This window comes from Capsicum annuum, chromosome 6 (genome assembly GCF_002878395.1).
Source record: "Capsicum annuum cultivar UCD-10X-F1 chromosome 6, UCD10Xv1.1, whole genome shotgun sequence".
NCBI classification, from domain to species: domain Eukaryota; kingdom Viridiplantae; phylum Streptophyta; class Magnoliopsida; order Solanales; family Solanaceae; genus Capsicum; species Capsicum annuum.
The window spans coordinates 158,086,191-158,108,182 of record NC_061116.1 but is presented as its reverse complement, the minus strand read 5'-3'; the positions used below and the strand labels follow the sequence as shown (position 1 = coordinate 158,108,182).

At 36.6% G+C, this 21,992-nt stretch overlaps 1 pseudogene; it reads left to right on the top strand.

Moving 5' to 3' along the window:
- Positions 1-297: 297 nt before the first annotated feature.
- LOC107874966 lies at positions 298-21,415 on the top strand (annotated as a pseudogene).
- Positions 21,416-21,992: the final 577 nt, after the last annotated feature.

The following is a 21,992-nucleotide window of genomic DNA, read 5'->3' as shown; positions in this document are numbered from 1 at the left end:
ATGGCTTTACAAAGGATTCCATCTTCATGTTTCTGTTTCACTCATTTTTGAATTCATAGCATTGAGATTACTGGAATTAAATTTCCCAGTATCTTGTTCTCGACATGTCTTAGTGTCTATGTTTAATATGGAGCCATGTTACATAAAAATCTTTGACCCACCAGATCTAAATGTAAACTTTCGCTTTGCAATATTTGGCATACTTTCTAGGTGGTTTTGTACTTTAGATTGTTTATGCATATTTCATTATCTTTATTGCCCTTTTTCTTCTTAAGTCTTATATGTCTCTTACCAGCTATGGCACAAGAAATGGGTATATTTATGGTGCATCATACAATTGTAAATGTTTTATATTGCAAATGTGGTATAAGTATGCAACCAAATACTGCCAATATATATGCCAACTGCTTGAGGTCTGAAATTGACATCACAGAAGGTCTCCAGAAGCATGTTATCATATGTCATTTCCCTGAATGTGAGAGCTATTTGCAGCATCCAAGTACCTGGATTAAAGCCCAATTAGAATCAAATGAGTTATTGACGTTTGTGTGAAGAGGTTGAAGAATTTGAATAAAGTTCGTTTAGTGCGGACAGAGTTCATTTGGACTGAACCTCACTCCAAGAGAATCAAAGTTAAGTTGAAGGTTCAGAAAGAAGTTTTTCATGAAGATATCCTTGAGTAGGCATATACAGTTGAATATGTTATCCAAGACCAAATGTGTGAATATTGTACAAGGGTTCAAGATATTCCTGATCAGTAGGTGGCTGCAGTGCAGCTATGGTAGCATGTTTCTCACAAGGGAACATTCTTCTATTTGGAACAACTTATTCTTAAACATAATGTCGTTGCTCGTGCTATAATGATTAAGCAAATGGATCAAGGAATTGATCTGTTCTTCTCGAATAGGAGTCATGCTGTAAAGTTTGTGGAGTTCATAGCAAAAGTTGTTCTCATTCGGAGCCGTAATGACAAACAATTGATGTCTCATGATCCTAAGAGCAATAATTACAACTATAAGTATACTTTTTCTGTTGAAATTTTTTCACAACAAATTTTCAATGCGTCAAAAATTAACTGCAACCAAAGATAAATAAAAGAAAAAAAGTATTTTTATTGATGAATCTTGTAAGTACAATTCCATGACTCTCTTGATTCTTCTCTCCTAAACTTAGAAATAATATGAGGGCCTTCATTAGCGTGTTTCTCAAATCGTTGGATGGTGTGGACTCCTAGAGGTGTATTTCAATTGTCGGGAATGTCGAAAAATATTTTGTCACTTTGGAATAATCTCCGGAAAGAACTCCATTGACTGATCCTTGCAAGAATATGATAGTTGATGCCGATGTTACCAATTCTTGTCAAAGTCCTCTTTTTAGAATACCCTATAGAATGTTACGTTATCCTCTATTTATAGTTGTTGGGGGTAGGCCTAGTTGCTTGCGATTGGCCAAAATATGTCACTTTGAAACTTGGTGATTTTTGAATGGTTCTTGAATTTGAATGAGATTTCCACATTATTTAGACATATGGTGTCACCTTGTTTGTCTTTAATTTGACGGGGATGCCAAGTCACCCTGACACGTGGCATGGGTCTGGACTCCAAAGTATAATGGACCTTGGGCTTGAATTTTATAAAATGGACTAATTAATTTGTAGGGCCCAAATTAATTAATCAACCCAAATGATCATGAATTAAACTCAAATTTTGTATGAATTTAACCCGTTGAATTTTATATGTCTACAAATGCCCCTTACTTCGAGACTTGTCGACGTGTAGGCTTGCTAAAACTTGGCGACGAGACTTGATGTACCTATAAATGTGTTTTCATATTTTTTACCTCAAAGGTACTTGTTTCTTTCAAAGATACTTGTTTCCTTTCGATGTCTTCTAGATAGACTGTCATTTGTGAGTGGTCTAACATTTTTGCCATATATTTTCACATAGTGAAAGTTCTTCTCTTGGTTAAGCGTGAAATAAATGACCCTTAATATTTGTTCAAGTCATTACACACTAGACAATATTGAGGAACCCTCCACATAGATTTGAAATAGGACCATATTGATTATATCCTTAACTTACTGCCCCTTATATGTTAGTAAAGATTCTTGAATTGAACTTTTGAACCAAGAAAATATTAACTTTCCTTTGGTGTTCAAAAAGAATCAAATTTTTTCAAAGAAATCTTTCAAACATGGTAATTTTCTTTTTAGCTACTTGGAAATTTAAAATTCTCAGGGATTTTCTTCTTCCAATGTTATTGCAACCTTCCTTATATACGAAATTGAGATTTTCACCAGAACTTCTATATAAGATTTTCCCTTGTAGAAAAAATTCATCAAAGGACCCGGTAGCCACAAAGAAAAGTGTTCGACTGTGTTTAATTGTAAGGCTAAATAGCTATGACCTTTCCCAATACGATTGAATCCACAAATTGCTTCTCAGGTAACTATAACGTTCATAGCAGCCTGCTCCCTTTTGCTCGCTCAAATTTGCACGATTGCAATAGAAATACGTAACTGCAATCGTAAGCTACTCATTTTTTAATAAGTGACAAAAGGGAGTTGTAACTTAACCAAGTTTTGCAATTATATTTATTGTAACCGGCAACAAGGAATAGTAACTAAACAAAAGATTTGCGACCAAGTTTAACCTGTGTTGCTATTGTTAATTTTTTTTTTGTTTTTCTTTAACACTCAACTTCAGGTTCTATTGTTTCCTATTTTATCCAACTTGTGTGTCCATAACTGTTAATCTCTATTCCTTTGTTAATCCTCAGGAATAGTGTAGGGTGTTCTTGGTCCCCAATAATGACTTGTTTTAATGACCGTGAAACTCCACACGAATGCCTTGAGATAGTGGAAAGCAAACCAAATTCGCATGCCAAAGCACTCACTTTGAAAGTTCATCCTCCGATTATTGCCGCCTTTGCGATTGATAAAAAACATTCGGAAACTTCCCTCTATCTCACAGAATGGTCAATGACAAAAACTAAGGATGTCATGGACAACTTTTCGGGTAAAATTGTGACTGAAAAGTTCTCCTTGTGAAGTTTTCTATACATCAAAATGTTGTTGTTGTGGCACTAGGAGCCTTAGCAGTTGGCATGTTCCTCCCTCTAAATTTGGTGAGGTTCGATATATATCTGGCTATTGGAGTGGATAGAAGACGTTCTTGCCCATAATAAGGAGAACTTGGAGCACAATAATACTTATGACACCGTCTTTGCTTCATTGTTCATGTATGACCATAACGAGAATATGCTCTAGGTCTTCTGTGAGAATTGGCGTTCATCCACCAACACAGTTTCTACTTTTATTAGAGAGATTTCCATATCTTTATGGGACTTGAGAAACATTAGAGGATTTCATGTTCATGGGTCATCTTACGACGAAGCTATTCCTTCGGCTAAGGAGTTGACATATGTGGATGACAAAGGAAAGCCTTTTCTTCCTAGAAGTTTCTCACACTTATTTTCGGCATTCTTTCAGCTTACAAAAGGTGTCATCGATGATGTCTCCTTTCTTGATTAGACTAATTTCTGGTTTCGAGGACCAAAAAAATATGTCAAAAAACCAGGCGAAGCCAAGGATGAATCATAACCCGTTAAGGAATATTGACATGAATTTTTTACAATGAATTGAATAAGAGAATGTCTATTTTTTCGAGTTAGGCATGGAAGAATCACTCAGAAATGAAACTTATTTGGCGATTTTCCTTGCATGTTGGCTCTATAAATTTTGCTTCCCAACAAAAAGGCTGATTGTATTCGTGCTAGCATCTTTAAAGTTTCAAGCTTGATGGCTCATGGAGAAATTTTCTTTGGCGGTCCTAATTCTTGCAAGCATCTATTATGGCCTTAGGGAAATCTCTACTTCTTCAAAGTTGGGGTCCTTCCATGCACTCTTTCCCATCCATTATATTTATAGATGTATGTATGAGTCTCTTGAAACTTATTACCATGTAAACCATCCACAACGAGGGGTGCAAATGTGGCTAATTTTAGGAGAAAAGATGGCAAACTAATTTGACCTTGTTGATACTCGCGAGTGATTTCAACAATTCAATGTAAAATATCTTCCTCATCTGGCCTTGTTAAAGGGAAAAGAGTTACAACTTGATGATAGCAGCGAACTATCCATTCTTGGAGTGACTTCTTCATAGGCCTTCATTCAAGTTTTGTCACTTTGAGGCATGACAATGATCTGATCGTGGAGCCTTATAGCCCTCATCGATTAAGTCGCCAGTTTGGATTTCGTCAAGATGTTTCTGGCATTCTAACAAAGCATTATTTTTATGGTTCGTTGATAGCTTTGATTCATCTTTGGGATTCTTGTGTTTTTCTTGCAAGTTTGTCAAAGCTTAACAAACTAATGCGTCCGTTGGACATTGGACCTTTTATGACTCGTGAGTACTTGAATTGGTGGCTAGCCCATCGGGAGACTCTGTTGAGACGAAGTACCCATATTATTTTAAGAGGTTCGAAGAAAAATGATGCCCCCACATCAACCAAAGGAAACTAACTTTAGCTGGATGGTCAAGGCAATCTTTCTCACTCTTCAAAGTCCAAGGCGGTAACGAGTAATCCTGCTCAATCTGTCCAAGTTGTTCTTAAATTGAAAAATTTGAAGGGTAAGGATAATCATATGGATAAAAGAGTAAAAAGTCCCTCATCGGCCCCCAAGGCAGTAGCCATATCCATTTTCGAATTGATCGACGTTGTCCACAAAAGAAAGAAATCTTCCAGCCCATCAAATAAAGGCATTGAAAAGTCACTAGACATTGTGTTATTTTGCAGTGACACATCCAAACCACCTGTTTCACTCAATGGAGCTGTTATTGATAGTTTCTCCTCTAGCTCAAATGAAAGAAATGTTATCCAAGAACCATACTGAAAGCGTTTGAAGAAAAAGCATAAAGACTTAAGCGATCAACTTTATGAGTTTGCTAATTTGGATTCCATAAGTATTGACACCGCTATCTTTGAAGATGGTGTCGCTGGTTTAACAATGTCCTTGGCTGATTTGGTACATCAGGTAATAATTATTTCTTTAATATCCCAACTTCCCACTTTACTCGATATTAACATCTTTCTTTTAGTTAGGTTTTTTGGACGTTTACAGTAACATATTTGGTGAGGATTATGTTACAAGCCCAAATCCTTCAAGTGTGTTGAAGAGACCCAATATTTCTCTTGATAACACCATGACTCAAGCTACAAATAAGGATCCGTCGACAAAGTTGTCAGAAAATGTTGAATCTTTTCAAAATATTCAAACTACTGGTACGGTGGCTGAAGCAAATGATAATAGACCTTCAAACGTCCCCAAGTATTTGGTTCGGCCATTACAATTGATTGACCCAAATTTTGAACCACAAAAGGCTATTTTGGCTTTCAAATTGTCCTACATTTTTGGATTATGGCATACCTTGTATAAGTGTATTATACAATTCTCTGTCGAATCATCAGAAAATCTCAAAGAGTTGGAGAAAGGTGTTGCACTAATTCTTAAACATCTTCGGGAGGTCAATGTCGTCGACCTCTTTTCTTTGGAGGTTCTACTTGCAAAATATTTTAAGAAGCATGGGAATTATAATATTACAAAATTGTCTAGTTCCGAAAAGATAACTAGAGATGCTCATCAGGAGTTGTTTTCTGTTGCACAAAAACATCTTTATGCTGCAAATAAAGACAAAGTCAAGGTTTTAAAGTGTCTGGGAAAGCTTCAAGAAGTTTTTAAGAGAGCTGAAAAAGAGTTAGAAGTCTGGACATCGTCGAAGAAGAAGAAGACTATTTAGCTTATTGAAGAACATAAAAAAAATTATCCAAAAATCAAGAGAGTGTCACCAATATTGAAGACGAGACTCATGCCTTGATAAAATCAGTCCACTGTTGGAAATAAAAACAAAAGAACTTGATAAACTAAAGTAAATCGCTGAGACAAGTCGCCGTCATATCCTTGGCCATAAGTTTTTCTTTTTTTTTGCTCAAGAATGTTCTCTTTCCCCTTTTTAGTTTTATTTTGGATCTTATCATGATGTATCAGTAGTCTTTCTTGGAGCAATAAAAGTGATATTTTTCTTTTAATGTCTCTCGTGCTACATAGTTTATTTTAAAAAAAATTGGACACGCCAACAAGTTCTTTTATTTGCCTTCCCGACCCATACGGTTTGACTTTTGTGACATGAGATAAATAATTTAAAATTATGAGTCAGTTGTGCCATTGGAATGAAAATTCTCAAAACTACAATGCGCATGAAAATCACGACCAAAAGATTTTTACACATGTGCAAATATTTTATAAAAAGCTTCGTTCAAACTCCATGTCACCCAATTTTTTCAGCTTTGAGCAGCTTTAGTAAAAAAATTCATAACTCGAACTAGGAATGTCAAAATCACAAAATTCTTATTCCGTTGTCAAGCTAACTCATGTAACTATAATTTATGTAAAAATTATTGGCTAAAAGTTCTCTGAATTTGTCCAGGTACCCTTCCGAAATCAATTTTTCAGTTCTGTTTCATCACTTTTTGTTTGTTTTGAGTAGCCTCAGAAAAATTGTCATATCTTGACTTAGGAACATCAAAATCAGGACCCATTTTTTGCGTTGGAATATAGAATCGTAGAGTTACATTGCATGTGGAATCACAATCAGATTACACCCAAATTGTCCCAGATATTGTCCCAAAACCGATCTTCTAATCTTCATTCACTAGTTTTATCAGTTTTGTACAACATCACGATAAATTTTGTATCTCGACATAGGAGTACAAAATCAGGTGCTATTTCTTATGTTGAAAACTAGAATCGTAGAGCTACGTATCATTCAAGAATAACAATCAGATTGCACCCAAATCATCCTAGATATTGCCCCAAAACTGATCTTCTAATCTTGGTTCGCTAGTGTTATCAACTTTGCACAGTGTCACAATAAATTCCATATCTCGATGTAGGAGTATCAAAATTAGGTATCATTTTTTCATTGGAAAGTAGATTCATAGATCTACAACATACATAAAAAAACCACACTCAACGCCTTTATGAATTTATACAGATAAATCATCAAAGTCAGCTTAGTTCAGAATTTGATAGCCTATTTTGTAACTTTAAGTGGCTATGATAGAAAATTCATAACTTGACTTAGGAGATCTTGAATCATGAGCCATCTTTTTTATTGTGGAGAACTCTCTTAAGATCAACCACATATGTAAAAATAATGGTGAACACCTATACGGATTTATACAGATATAGTGTCAAAATCCGGTTTGTCATGCTGGTCTCTTCACTATTGCACGTCCGTGATAAACTTAGCGAAGGAACATCTATCCTCATGTGATATCTATGTCAATTCAAAGTGTTATTGTCGTGCTCAAATAATGACACACGTTTTTTCTTTTTTTTTTAACTCATATGACTAAACTTAGAGTAAAAAATACTCTAAGTTGTCTGCATACCTTGGGAGGATCAAGTTATAACGTAGTTCAGGAGCGATGAGTTAATTTATTTTTTAATTTTTTTTCTTTTTTCTTTTTTCTTTTTCCTTTTTTCTTTTTACTTTTTTCTTTTTTCTTTTTTCTTTTTTCTTTTTTCTTTTTTCTTTCTTCTTTTTTTAGAGAGTCATTCACAATTTAGACTCATGCGGGCCGGGAGTAACATGCAGTTTAAGCTCGTGCCTTAAGGAGTGTAGGCAACCTTTATGAAAAGTAATGCTTCAGGAACTTGCCGTTGATGGGATAACGCTTACACATCTTGATCGACAATCCTATAAGCGCCACTTGAATAAGCTTCATTCACTACATATGGACCATGCCATTTTGATGTAAACTTATCACCAATGCGTTTGTTGAGGATTTTGGGTCTTTGAACTGCTAAGACCAAGTCACCTACTTGAAATTATCATAGTCGCACCCTCTTGTTGAAAGCTCTAGAAAGTCAAGCTTGATAACACTCAACTCATTGTTGCACTTTTAATCTCTTCTCGTCCAATGCCTCTAACTCTATTAGACGAAATTAAGAGTTATGTTCAATTGTAAGCCCTTCTTGATTCACAATTTGCAATGATGGAATTTGTTGTTCTAATGGAAGGACTTCCTCTACACCATACACTAATGAATACGGAGTCTCTTGCGTTGTAGTTCTAAAGGTTGTATGATATGCCCACAAAGATTCACCGATCCTCTCATTTCAGTCTCTTTTATTTTTTGCAACAACTTTCTTCAATAGGTTACCAAGTGTCTTGTTAAAAGCTTCTGCAAGACCATTAGTAGGTGCATTGTACATTAAAGACTTGTGCTGCTTAAAATTGAACTTCCCACACAAAGTTTTCATGAGTTTTTTGTTGAAGGGCATTCCATTATCCATAACTATGCATCTTGGTATGCCATACTTGAATATTATGTTTGACTTGATAAAATCAACAACATTTTCCTTTTTCACTTTTTTTAATGGCACGGCTTCAGCCCATTTTGAGAAATAGTCAGTAGTGGCTAAGATGTGCATTTGCCCTTTTGACGACTTTGGAAGAGGTTCAACAACATCAAGTCCCCAGGAATCAAAAGGCCATGAGGCTACAGTTGGATAAAGAGGCTCTGGAGACTGATGGATGTAATTAGCATAGAATTGACACGCTTGTCACCTTTTGTCATGCTCTAGAAAATCCACCACCATTGTCGGCCACTAGTAGCCCATCCTTTTGATGCGGAAATAAAGTTTAGGCCCTGATTGGTGTGATCCACATGTGTCAGAATATGCTTCAACCACTGTCTGTTGAGATTTTTCTTTGTCAATACATCGTAGGAATAATCCCTCATAAGAATGACAAAATAATATTCCCTCATGAAAGATGAATCGTGGTGCCCTTCTCTTAATGTCTACTTTTTTTCATGGATCCTCAGGTAGCCTTCCATGCTCGAGATACTCAATCAGTGGTTTCCACCATCTCTTTCTTCCACTACTCGAACAGATGTATGATGGCTTTCATCTATTTGAAGATCGAGAAAACCAGGAATAACCCATCGATGAGATACTTTCACCTTTGTTGACTTATTCTTTCCGAGTGTTGTATTGTGGCTAAGTTAGCTAGAGCATCCGCCATGTGATTTTCTTCTCTTGGGACGTGGTTTAGGAACACATGATCAAACCTTTCAAGAAAAAGAATGGCATATTGGTGATATGGCAAAAGATCTTCCTTCTTCACCTCGTAACTCTCTAAAAGTTGGTTTATGATCAACTTAGAATCAACATAGATATCCAATTGTGGAATCTTCATATTTGATACACTTTCAAGGCCAATAATTAAATTTTGGTACTCTACAACATTGTTGGAACAAGTTTAACCTAAAATAAATGAGAATGACAAGATTAATCTTTCTGGTGATATCAGCACAATGCCTGCTTCTGCACCATCTCAACGTGTAGATCCATCAAAGAGCATTGTCCAGGGAAACATTTCTTTAGTAAATAGTACATCTTTATAAAGAAACTCATCTAAAACCTCCCATTCCGCTGGCAAAGGGTGATCGGCAAGAAAATTAGCAAGTGTTTGCCCCTTCACAGCCTTTTGAGATGCATATACGATCTCATATTAGTTAAATAATATAGACCATCTTTCTAGATGCACTGAGAGAACTGACCGTGTCATTATAAACTTTATAGGATCAGCTCGAGAAATTAGCTTAATGGTGTATGCTTAAAAATAATGCCTTAATTTCTTTATCGCATAAAGCAAAACTAAGCATATCTTCTCAATGGGCGTATAATTTAACTCAGATCCTATCAAGATTTGACTTAGATAGTACAATACTTGTTCCTTCTTATCTTCATTCTCCTGAGCAAGAAGTGCTCCAAGTGATCACTCTTGTGATGCAATGTAGAGTATTAACGGCCTTCTAAGAGTTGGTGCCTCTAATATAGGTGCATTCAACAAGTATCTTTTGATGCTGTCAAAAGCATTTTGACATGATTGGTCCCACTGGAAATATGCATCTTTTTTATTAGCTGGTTAAAGGGTTGACATCTTCCAGCCAAGTTAGAGATGAACCTCTGAATGAATGCCAAATTTCCTTGTAGATTACAGAGATCTCTCAAGTTTTTTGGCTCAGGTATTCTTTGAATGGCATCAATCTTTGTGGGATCAACTTTAATTCCACGATGACGCACAATAAATCCAAGAAGCTTTCCTGAAGTAACCCCAAAGACATATTTGAGTGGGTTCAGTTTTAAGTTAAAATTTCCCAACCTCTCAAAAACAATACGAAGGTCTTCAAGATGGTCGTCCCTGCACTTTGTCTTTACCACCAAGTCATCGATATAACATCCCACCCTCTTATGTAATATGTCATACAAAATGATTTGCATTGCACGTTGGTAGGTTGCACCCGCATTCTTTAGACCAAAAGGGATAACCTTGTAACAATATATCCCTTTTGGAGTTTAAAATACAGTGCATTCTTAGTCCTTTGGAGACATTCTAATTTGATTATATTTGGAAGACCTATCCATAAATGTCATAGCTTTATGTACAGTTGTCGCATCAACCATGAGCTTTATGATCGGTATTGGGAAATCATCTTTTCGACATGCCTTATTCAAGTCTCAAAAATCAACGCAGACATAGCAGACATATATTTTACCATTCTTTTTCTTGACAGGTACAATGTGTGAGATCCATGATGGGTACTTCACTTTTTAGATAAATTTGGCTTTGATGAGCTTATTGACCTCTGCTTCAATTTATGTTACCAACTCGGGATGAAACACTCGTTGTGACTGCTTTATGGGATGTGCCCCCTTTTTGATCCCCAAATAATGAATAGCTACCCTAGGACTAAGGACTGACATTTCTTGGTACAACCAACCAAATACATCTTTGTACTCAACTAATAACTTAAAGTAGTCCCTTTCTTATTTCGGTGTAAGAAGCGCACTAATGAATGTTGAGCGCGGATCTTCTAGAGTGCCAAGATTAAGTTCATTGAGTTCATCTATGGTTGATTGTATGCCATCCTCCAGTTGGGGTGGATTCTCTTGAACATTATCATCCACACCATCAAATTATGGACCTTCTTCCACTGTTATGTAATAGGATGCTTGTACAAAGTAGGAATCTTCCAATTGACTTCCTTCGGATATCGTGATGGAATCTTCTTGCTCCTTCTTTGTCTCTCCACAAAATTTGTTAGTGAACACAATGGTGTTTTTTTAACTTTTAGCGAACCATCCGTGGTGATTGAAAACATAGTCTTTCTCTTCATATGTGATAGGAAGATACTATGAATGTCTTTGTCATCGATTCCTTCAAGAAAATCTTTCTTTTTATTCTCCAGCAACCCTTTTTGTGCTAATGACTTTCTTATGGTTCCCAAATAATGAAAGACAGAAGTTCTTGAGGTGTCGTCCTTTCCTTCCATTTGTTTAGAGGCTCTACTTTGTCCTTGCAACCCAATCTTTCAAATACAGAGACACGAGGTGTCAATCTTCCTACGCATTCAAACAAAAAAGTTTGTTGTGGCATTTTCTCATTCTCAGATTCCTTGTTTTTTTCTACTGAGTCATAATGTGATGAATTTATTTGCTTGCCCTTCTTGGTAGAAATTCAAAGATATTCCAGCAATTTTAATCCCAGGCCAAACTTAGGAGTGGCAACTTAATGCCTTTGCTTTCTCAACTTTATTTATGCATCTGTAAGACCATGTATCTTCTCAGCAGTGACATCATCTTTGAGCTCACCTAGTCTTGCTGGATTGGAGAAGTTATGACTTAATTTTTCAAGCAGCATAAAGTCTTTCTCATCAAAGTGAACTTTTATCTTATGAGCCAAAGTATTGCTTCCTGGAAACTCAGGCATGCTAGATAGGACCTGTATCACTTGGACAGTCATAATCTTTTTCAAATTTTGGAATGCCTTATGACTCATTTCTCTCCTTAGAGGGTGGCATTATTGAGTACATACTTCTAGCAAGGGTTTTCCGTCCTTTCGACGCTCACGAGGGATGTAGCAAAAAATTATATGTTCTTCATCCATAGTCGTATGCATGTCTCCTTCAAATATTGAAAACTTAGTGGAGAATTTTTCATTTCTCTCCTTTGGCATCTTGACAGAAGCCCACTAAACCTCTACTTCTTTTAAAACAATATTAGTTGGTTGGCTAGTATTGGTTTCTTCACACTCAATTCACAAGAATCCAAGTAGAATTTTGCATCTGTAAAGTACGACTCTATATCAGTAAAAGAATTGATATCTGTATATATTTTGACTACTTCACCATCCTTTACATACTTTATGCATTAATGTAAAGTAGATGACACCACTCCATTTTCATGCATCTAGGGGCGTCCAAGAAGCAAGTTGTATAATGTTCTGGCATCTATAACATGAATCAAAATATTTGATTTCATGTCGCCAAAGGATAACCCTACACAAATCTTTTCCATGGCTCATTGTCCTCCTTGATTGAAGCCTTGAATCTTTATGTTGCTTTTGGATAATTCATCAATGAAGATTCCAAGCCTTTTGAGCAGCATCTTTGGCTTGATATTGACTACCGAACCATCATCGATTAATATAAGATTGAGATATTGTTCTCAAATAGCCCCTACCACAAACAAAGGTATGTTATATAGTTTAGACCCTAACAATAAATCGTCATCCGTGAAGGAAATTACAGCACAACATGATGCAACTTCTCTAGTAGCATAAAATTCTCGTGTTATTGTTGGACAATACCCTCTTTTGCTATGAAATTCTTATGTTATTGTTGGACAATGCCCTCCTTTGCTTTCCTTTACTTCTTTTGTGCTGGAAATTACATGTGTGGCACCAATTTGACTATCTTCAAGAAATTTTTCTGGAAAGAACTCATAAAATATAATAGGCCTTCAGTCCTTCCGTGACAATGCACCATTAATCTTCTTACAAGTATCAAACTTAACACTTTTTGGTGATTGTAGATGCTCCACGTTACTCTTCATCACTCTCATCTTAGGAAGTCGTTTTCTTAGAACCCATTTGATATCTCATTTTATTACGAAAAACCAAGGTCCAACTATCATCATTATTACTTTTGGCTTTGTTGTCTGTTCCTAATGAGCCTTTAAGCGTTTTCCTTGGAAAATCCACTTCTTGGAAAATCCACTTCAATTGGCTCGCAGCTCCCAAACAGCAAGATGATTGAGCTTGGCATGGTTTGCAATATTGAACACTCCTTCTTTTCGGGAATAAAACTAGCGTGATTTGTCTCTACTATTTCATCCATGTCGATGATGATTTTCCCTCACTTACCAGCGTCATGATTTTCTCCTTCAAGATAAATCACTTTCTCGTTGGGTAGCCAATGACCCGATGATACTTGTAGTATTTGGGATCATTGACCTTATTGATTTTCTCTAGCCTTTTTGATTCAGGAAGATCAATGATTTTCTTAACTAGTAATTCATATAGTATAATAGGTACATTTGAATTTGGAAATGGATAAACCTTAGCTTCTAATTCTTTCAAGGTTGGACGACGTTATTCCTCTCTCGGATATTGTCTCAAGGCTTTATCTTCTTTTACTTTTTTCTTGGTTGTGACCTTCACAGAAGTTGCTTTCACTGTCATAGACTCTTTAGTATTTGAGGTCATACCTTTATTGAACTTTCTTTTTTCTTTCATCATGTCAATAAAAAGGGATTCCTTCCCATGAATTGTGATGCTTAACTCTATGTCGTGTGCTCGTGTAGCAAGCTCTTCAAATGTTCAGGGTTTGATTCCTTGTAGTATGTATAGAAGGCCCAAATGCATTTCTTGAATACACATTTCTACCACAGATATTTCAGAAAAATGGTCTTTGCAGTCCAAACTCAGTGATCTCCATCGATTGATGTAATCCGCTACAGGCTCATCCTTTCTTTACTTAGTGCTTGTTAACTCTATCATGCTCACCGTTCATCGAGTGCTATAAAATTAATTGAGAAATTCCTTCTTGAGATGCTTTCAAATATCAATTAACTCATGCTCCAAGTCAATATACCAGTCAAATGCGCTATCCTTTAACGAACAAACAAACTGCTTTACCAAGAGATCGTCATGTGTTCTAGTGTTGCTATATATTTTAACAAAATAGGCAATGTGTTGTCTCGGTTTTCCCTTGATATCAAATTATTGTAAAATTTGGTGGTTGATATCTCGTTGGCATAGGTAGACAATCAATTCATCTTTTGTAAGGCATGGGGTAATACGACAAACTGTGGTGCTCCATCATATTGAGTCCTGATGGTGTTTGTTATCATATCTTGCAACTATTGGACAGATAAAGCCGCAATTGAAATAGATTATTTCTTGTTCTGAAATTTAAACTTTGCAGGTAATTCCTCAACATCATTGTTCTGTGAAGTAAAACCGAGTAGATAAGCAGGAATATGACTCAACTCTCCTAGTTCATAGGCCTCTAATTTGTTCATGAGTTGAACGATATGAATATTCTTATCATTAATCGGCTTCTTCAGGGCTTTAATGGTTTGCTTCATCATTGAAAACTTCTCATCCATGTCAGTTGAGTCAGCCATTAAGGCATTGACCTTCATTGAAACTGAAGAATCCGTTGAATCTTTAGGTTCACCAAAGTTGGATCCGGTTACAGAAAGTTTGCCAAAGAACATGGATGCAAGATTGCCCCTAGTAGTCGTCACATGAGAGTTTTTGTTTTTCTCTACCTCCAAAAAAGTAAAGTATTCAGGTTCGTCCAAGCCACTAGCCTTGAACTTTCGGCAAGTAATTGGTCCAACACGACCGAGGTCAGCAGATATGGCAGTAGATCCCTTTCATGTAACATCATTTGTTTTTTCGAAGTCCATTGCAATAGTTGAATTTGTAGCATCCTATTTGCAGGAGGAAGAGATGAAGAGCAAAAATGGTCCCACTGGGCGTGCCAAAATTTGTTCATAATAAATTTTCAATGCATCAAAATTAACTGCAACCAAAGATAAATAAAAGAAAAAAAGTAATTTTTATTGATGAATCTTGTGATGAGTACAATTTCGTAACTCTCTTGATTCTTCTCTCCTAAACTTAGAAATGATCTGAGGTCCTTCAATAGCATGTTTCTCGAATCGTTGGATGGTTTGGAGTCCTAGAGGTGTATTTCAATCACCGAAAATATTGGAAAATATTTTGTTGCTTTAGAATAATCTCTGGGAAGAACTCCGTTGACTGCTCCTTGCAAGAACTTGATAGTCGATGCTGATGTTGCCAATGTCTGTCAAAGTACTCTTTTTAGAATGTCCTTTAGAATGTTATGTTGCCCTCTATTTATAGTTGTAGGGGGTATACTTAGTTGTTTATGATTGGCTAGAATATGTCACTTTGACACTTGGTGACTTTTGACTGGTTCTTAAATTTGAATAAGATTTCAACATCATTTGGAGATGTGGCATCACCTTGTTGGTCTTTAATTTGACGGGATGCCAAGTAACCCTGACACGTGGCATGGGTCTGGGCTCCAAAGCATAATGGACCTTGGCCTTGAATTTAATAAAATGGACTAATTAATTTGTAGGGCCCAAATTAATTAATCAACTCAAATGATCACGACTTAAACTCAAATTTTGTATGAATTTAACCCGTTGAATTTTATATGTATACAAAATTTCCCCAGTTTGTCGTGAGGACTTGATTTGTCTTCGCCAAAAGTATCAAATAGTTTGGGGAATCTAGGACCACTTGTGATCTGCACCAAGGTGAGTAACCACATTGCTTTACTTGACCCATTTATTAAAGACTAATTCAATATATGACCAAGTCAAATTTAATTTGTTAGTAGTGTCCTATTTTCTTGGACTGTTAGCAAGTCGTGCTGCAGTATATTTTTAGTTAACAGTAGTGGATAGTTATTGCCTATTTAGTGGATAAGTGGTTTAGTGGTTTATTTGTTTTGTAAGTCTATATAAAGACTTGTCTTCAGTTGTTTTTGAATATATACAGAAAAGTTGAGTTTCAGCACATATTGAGCCCTCTTTCTTTCAACCTCTGCTCTTTAAGATTTTTGCAGTCTACAGATCTCAACATTCGTGGTATAAAGAGCCATGGCAAGTAGCAGCAATTCCTCAAGTGTGACACAACCACTCATTCCCATCTTTATGGGAAAAATTTATGAATTCTGGAGTATTCGTATGAGAACTATACTCAAATTCCAAAATCTTTAGGACTTGGTAGAAATTAGATTTGCAAATCCCGATGAAGGAGATAGACTGCGAAACAACAAGCAAAAAGATACTAAGGCGTTGGTGTTTATCCAACAAGCTATCCATGATAGTATTTTTTCACTAATTGCGGCAGCAACCACGTCAAAGCAAGCTTGGTCCATTCTACAGAAGGAGTTTCAAGGTGATTCAAAGGTCATTATGGTGAGACTTTAATCACTTCGGCGTGACTTTGAAACCTTGATGATGAAAAGTGGAGAATCTATTGCTGATTTTTTGTCCAAAGCAGTGACAATTGTTAGCAAAATGCGATCCTATGGCGAGAAAGTTACTGACCAGACCATTGTGGAAAAGATACTGTGAAGCTTGACTCCAAAATTTGATCATGTAGTTGCTGCGATTGAAGAGTCTAAGGATCTTTCAGTATTTTCCTTTGATGAATTGATGGGATCTCTTCAAGCTCATGAGGCGAGACTCAATCTATCTACTAAAAAGAATGAAGAGAAGGCATTTCAGGTGAAGTATTTTACAACTAAGTATGGAGAAAACAATGGTCCAGCAAGCAGAGGCCGGGGAAGAAGAGGATTCCGCAGTGGTCGTGGTCATGGTTATGGACGAGGAAGAGGAAGGAATGAGAGAACAAGAGCAAAGTAACCAAAAAAATAGCATTCAATGTCATCACTGTCAGCCCTACGGGCATATAAGGGCTGACTGATGGTATAAAGACCAAAAAATAAACTTTGCGACAGGAGAAAATTAGGAAGAGAATTATCTCTTTACTTGCGTTGATACAGATCATAAGACAAGTGATTTATGGTTTGTAGATAGTGGTTGTTCAAATCATATAACGGGCACTAAATCTATGTTTCAAGAGCTTGATGATAAGCAAAGGAAGAAGGTGTAACTTGGTAACACAAAAGAGATACAGGTTGAAGGAAAAGGCAAGGTGATTGTCGACACTATCCACGACAAAGTAAAAGTGCTAGATAATGTTCAGTTTGTACCTGATCTAGGATATAATTTGATAAGTGTTGGAGAGCTAATGACTGATGGATATTCTCTTTGGTTCGATAACGATGCGTGTGTCATTACAAATAAGAAGTCAAGAAAAAAGGTTCGCATCACCATGACGCCAAATAATATATTTCTGTTGGATGTTTCCAATATGGAAACTTTTCCCTTGCTGCAAGTGCAAAAAATGACTCAAAGTTATGGCATCTGAGGTACGGTCACCTTAACATAAAAGGCTTGAAATTGCTCTTTGACAAGGGTATGGTTCTTGGACTACTTAAAATTGATTCTATTGAATTGTGTGAAGGATGCATTTATGGAAAACAAACTAAAAAACCTTTTCCTATTGAAAAGGCTTGGAGGGCTTCAAAATGTCTTGAATTATTACATGTTGATTTATGTGGACCTATGCATACTACATCTTTTGGTGGCAGTCGTTATTTTCTACTCTTTACTGATGATTATAGTCGCATGAGTTGGGTCTATTTTTTGGAAAGCAAATCAGAAATATTTCAGAAATTCAAGCAATTCAAAGTCATGGTTGAGAAACAAAGTGGTATGTCCATCAAAACCTTTCACACTGATAGAGGCGACGAATTCTTGTCCAAGGAATTTAATTTCTTTTGTGAAGAAAGTGTCATCTACATGGAGCTAACAACACCATATACACCAAAGTAAAATGGTGTCACTGAGCGAAAAAAATTGCACTGTTGTGGAGATGGCAAGAAGCATGTTGCAAGCAAAGGGACTTCCGAATTATTTTTTGGTTGAAGCTGTGGCGACATCAGTCCATTTATTGAATCTATCTCCCACAAGGGTTTTTCTAAATCAAACTCCATTTGAAGCTTGGCGGGGTATAAAACCATCTGTAAGTTATTTAAGAATTTGTGGTTGTATTGCTTATGCTTTGATAAATTCTCAATTCCATCATAAGTTGGATGAGAAATCTGAAAAATGCATTTTTATTGGTTATTGTGCACAATCCAAAGCATATAGATTGTATAAACCCCTTAGTAGAAAGATTTTAATCAGAAGGGATGTAGTATTTGATGAAACGGCAAGTTGGAATTGGAGTGGAAGCAATGGTAAGATGAAGAGCAGATTCCTATGCCGACTGGAATCACTTTTGATGGAATTCAACAACCAAATGCTGCAACTACAGCAATGGGTTCTTCTACAACTTCCTCGAATTCTTCTTCTTCGGCTTCACCGAGCAAAACCTCTTTAGATACAACTCTTGAAGAGTCTCCAGATGATCCAATTCTATTAAGAAAATTAACAAGGCCTACAAAGCCGAATCCCAAGTATTCTAATGACATGTATACATCTTGTCAATTTTGTTTTGCTGTTTCAGATCCTACACATTATAGAGAAGCAGCTGAAAAGGAAGAGTGGCGGAGTGCGATGGTTGAAGAGATAAATTCTATCGAAAAGAATGGCACATGGGAGATGGTGGAATTACTGGAAGACAAAAATGCAATCGGCTTGAAATGGATCTTCAAGACAAAGTTTGCAGCGGATTGGAGCCTACAGAAGCATAAAGCTCGTCTTGTGGCAAAAGGATATGCGCAGCAATATGGTATAGATTTTGAAGAAACATTTTCGCCAGTTGCTCGGTTTGAAACCGTTAGACTTGTTCTAGCATTGGTTGCGCAGTCACAATGGCTAGTTTATCAATTTGATGTCAAGTCGGCATTTCTCAATAGAGACTTACAAGAAGAGGTCTACGTAACACAACCAGAAGGTTTCATAAAGAAGGGCGATGAACAAAGGTCTACAAGCTAAAAAAGGCATTATATGGTTTGAAACAAGCCCCTCGAGCATGGTATAGCAAAATCGATGGGCATCTTCAGACAAAGAGATATATGAGAAGTAAGAATGAACCCACATTGTATGTAAAGAAGAGAGGTACTGATTTCATCATTGTTTTTCTTTACGTTGATGATATTATTTATACTAGCTCTTCTATTTCTCTTGTGGATGAATTTAAGTCGCAAATAATGAATGCGTTTGAGATATCAGATATGGGTTTATTACATTACTTTCTTGGCCTTGAAGTCCATCAAGCTAAAGATGGAATATTTCTATCACAAAGGAAATATGCCAAGGACCTTCTCATTAAATTTGGTTTGCCTAATTGCAAGCCTGCAGTTACACCTATGAATGTTGGTGAAAAATTGTAGCTTAATGATGGATCAGAGATGGATGATACTAGAAGTTTTAGAAGCCTAGTTGGAGGTTTGATTTACCTAACCCACACTCGCCCCGATATTGCATTCTCTGTTGGTGTCATTTCCAGATTCATGCAAAAACCTTTAAAGGTTCATTTTGGAGCAGCAAAAAGGGTTCTGTGTTATATCGCTGGAACTATGGACTATGGTATTTGGTATTCACAAGTTCCCAATTTTAGATTATGTGGGTTCACTGATAGTGACTATGCTGGTTCGTTGGATGATAGACGGAGCGTTTCAGCTCATGTTTTCACTTTAGGTTCAAGTGTGGTGATTTGGAGTTCAAAGAAACAAGCTACAACAACGCTGTCAACCTCAGAAGCTGAGTACATTGCAGCAACTTCAGCAGCTTGTCAAGTCATCTAGCTTAGAAGGATGTTAGCAGAACTTCAGCATAAGCAAGAAAGTGCAACAGGGATATACTGTGACAACAAAGCGTCGATCGCCATGACAAAGAATCCAAGTTTTCACAGCAGAACTAAGCACATTGATGTCCACTTCCATTTCATTCGCGATTTGGTAGCAAAAGAGGAAATAATACTGAAACATTGCAGCAGTCATAAGCAATTAACTGATATACTGACAAAGTCTTTGGCAGCAGACAAGTTTATTTATTTGAGGGCTTTGCTTGGTATCTGTAACTTTGAATTAAGGGGGAGTATTGAAGACTAATTCAATATATGACCAAGTCAAATTTAAATTGTTAGTAGTTTCCTATTTTCTTAAACTGTTAGCAAGTCATGCTGCAGTATATTTTTAGTTAACAGTAGTGGATAGTTATTGCCTAGTTAGTGGATAAGTGGCTCAGTGGTTTATTTGTTTTGTAAGTCTATATAAAGAATTGTCTTCAGTTTTTTTTGAATATATACAGAAAAGCTGAGTTTCAGCACATATTGAGCCCTCTTTCAACCTCTGCTACAGATCCCAACACCATTTACTCTCAGGAACTGTTTTCTGAATGCGGAACAATACTGGAGGGCGTCTTTTAAGTCCCTACTTTCTAGTAGGCAGCTTGTGGAATATATAGTTCTAGATATTGAGGCTGTTTCTTCCAAGGTCAATAGTGGTGGATCTAAGTACGCTTTGGCAGATGCCCAAGTAGCTCGTATATCTGATTTTGGAAAGAATGATACAATTTTCAATGTGCGAACACATCTGGGGATTATGCACTTGGTTATGACTTATATGCTGCTAATAGTAATGATAGTGAGCTGGACAAGTATAAAGGCTTTGTTCTCCCAGATGTGATACTGGTTAAGAAGAGCTATGAAGAGAAATGGCAGAAGAAGCGTGGGAAGCCTCGTTCATGGAAGCTGAAATCTCTCAATATGGAGATTGATGACAATGCAAAGGGTAGAGATCATGAAGAGAAGCTGAACTCTGAGTATGAACAATTCTTAAGAGATTTAGAGGAGAATCCAGATTTGAGGTTCAACATATCCCTTTACCGTAACAAGGCGTATCAGCCATCAGAAATGGCATCTGTGACTGATGGCGATGATGCTCCTTCTGTCCCGTTGGAGGAATTGTTAGCTGATCTTGATTTAAGTGAGGAGGAGGCTGACAATGATAGCAAGAGGGAGTGAGTCGAGTACGTGGATATGCACTTGTTTTTTTGGATACTAAAATCTTAGATGAACTTCACAGGTGAGAGACCTGCTGCTGCTGCTGCATCTTTAGCTCGTTTCCGTGGTATTTACTGTTTTATTACACTATGATTTCCTCCTATTGTGGTTTGTCATCCTTTGTAAAGCGCAAGGCATCAGTTTTGTTTGGAGTAATTAGGTCGTCCTGTAGGCGTGATAGTGCTCTGCCATCTTTTCCCAAGTAAAAATGAAGCCACCGCTTCTCAATAGAAGAGCTTTTGAAAGGTTCGGTTAGAATAGCAGACATGAGCCAAGTTGAAAGAACTGCAGTCTAAAAGTTTTGTTTCCTTTTATGGTGCGGATCTATGGTGTGTATAATGACTGTTCAATTATTTTATCTGTCTTTTCGATCATCATACTTCTGCATTGATGTTTAAAACTTAACCCACACCAAACCTCCCTCCCATCCACTACCTGCTGGAGTGCTATGGGTGGTTGACCATTTTCATTTGTCAGATAAAGATGAAAGTGTCTCGCTTCAATTGTCTTAAAGGAGGTAGTTTATGTATGTCGTTTTGAGTTCTTCCATGGTCATACTTGAAAATGAAAACTATACCAGTAGATCTCATTTCTGGGTACTTTGAGAATCTCAGATGTAAAGAAGTTTCTACTGTTCAAATAGATGTTTTGTTAAGCAATTTTAGAATCTCAGATGTTGGAAGTTTGTTATCGGAAGTTTCCTTGGACAAAATTTATGTGATGCTCAAGTTGATTAAGAAGACTAAAAATTACACAAATACACAACTTATCTTTACAATATTACAAAAAATCTCAACTCCCTAAACATATTACAAAAATTCCATATACACAGAATGCTATGTATATGTCGACTATGTTATATATATTAATAAGGAGAGAGAGTAAAGTAATTAAAAAAGTGGGAGAGAGTGTAATTACTTCCAAAAGGATTGGTATTTATGTTATTTATAC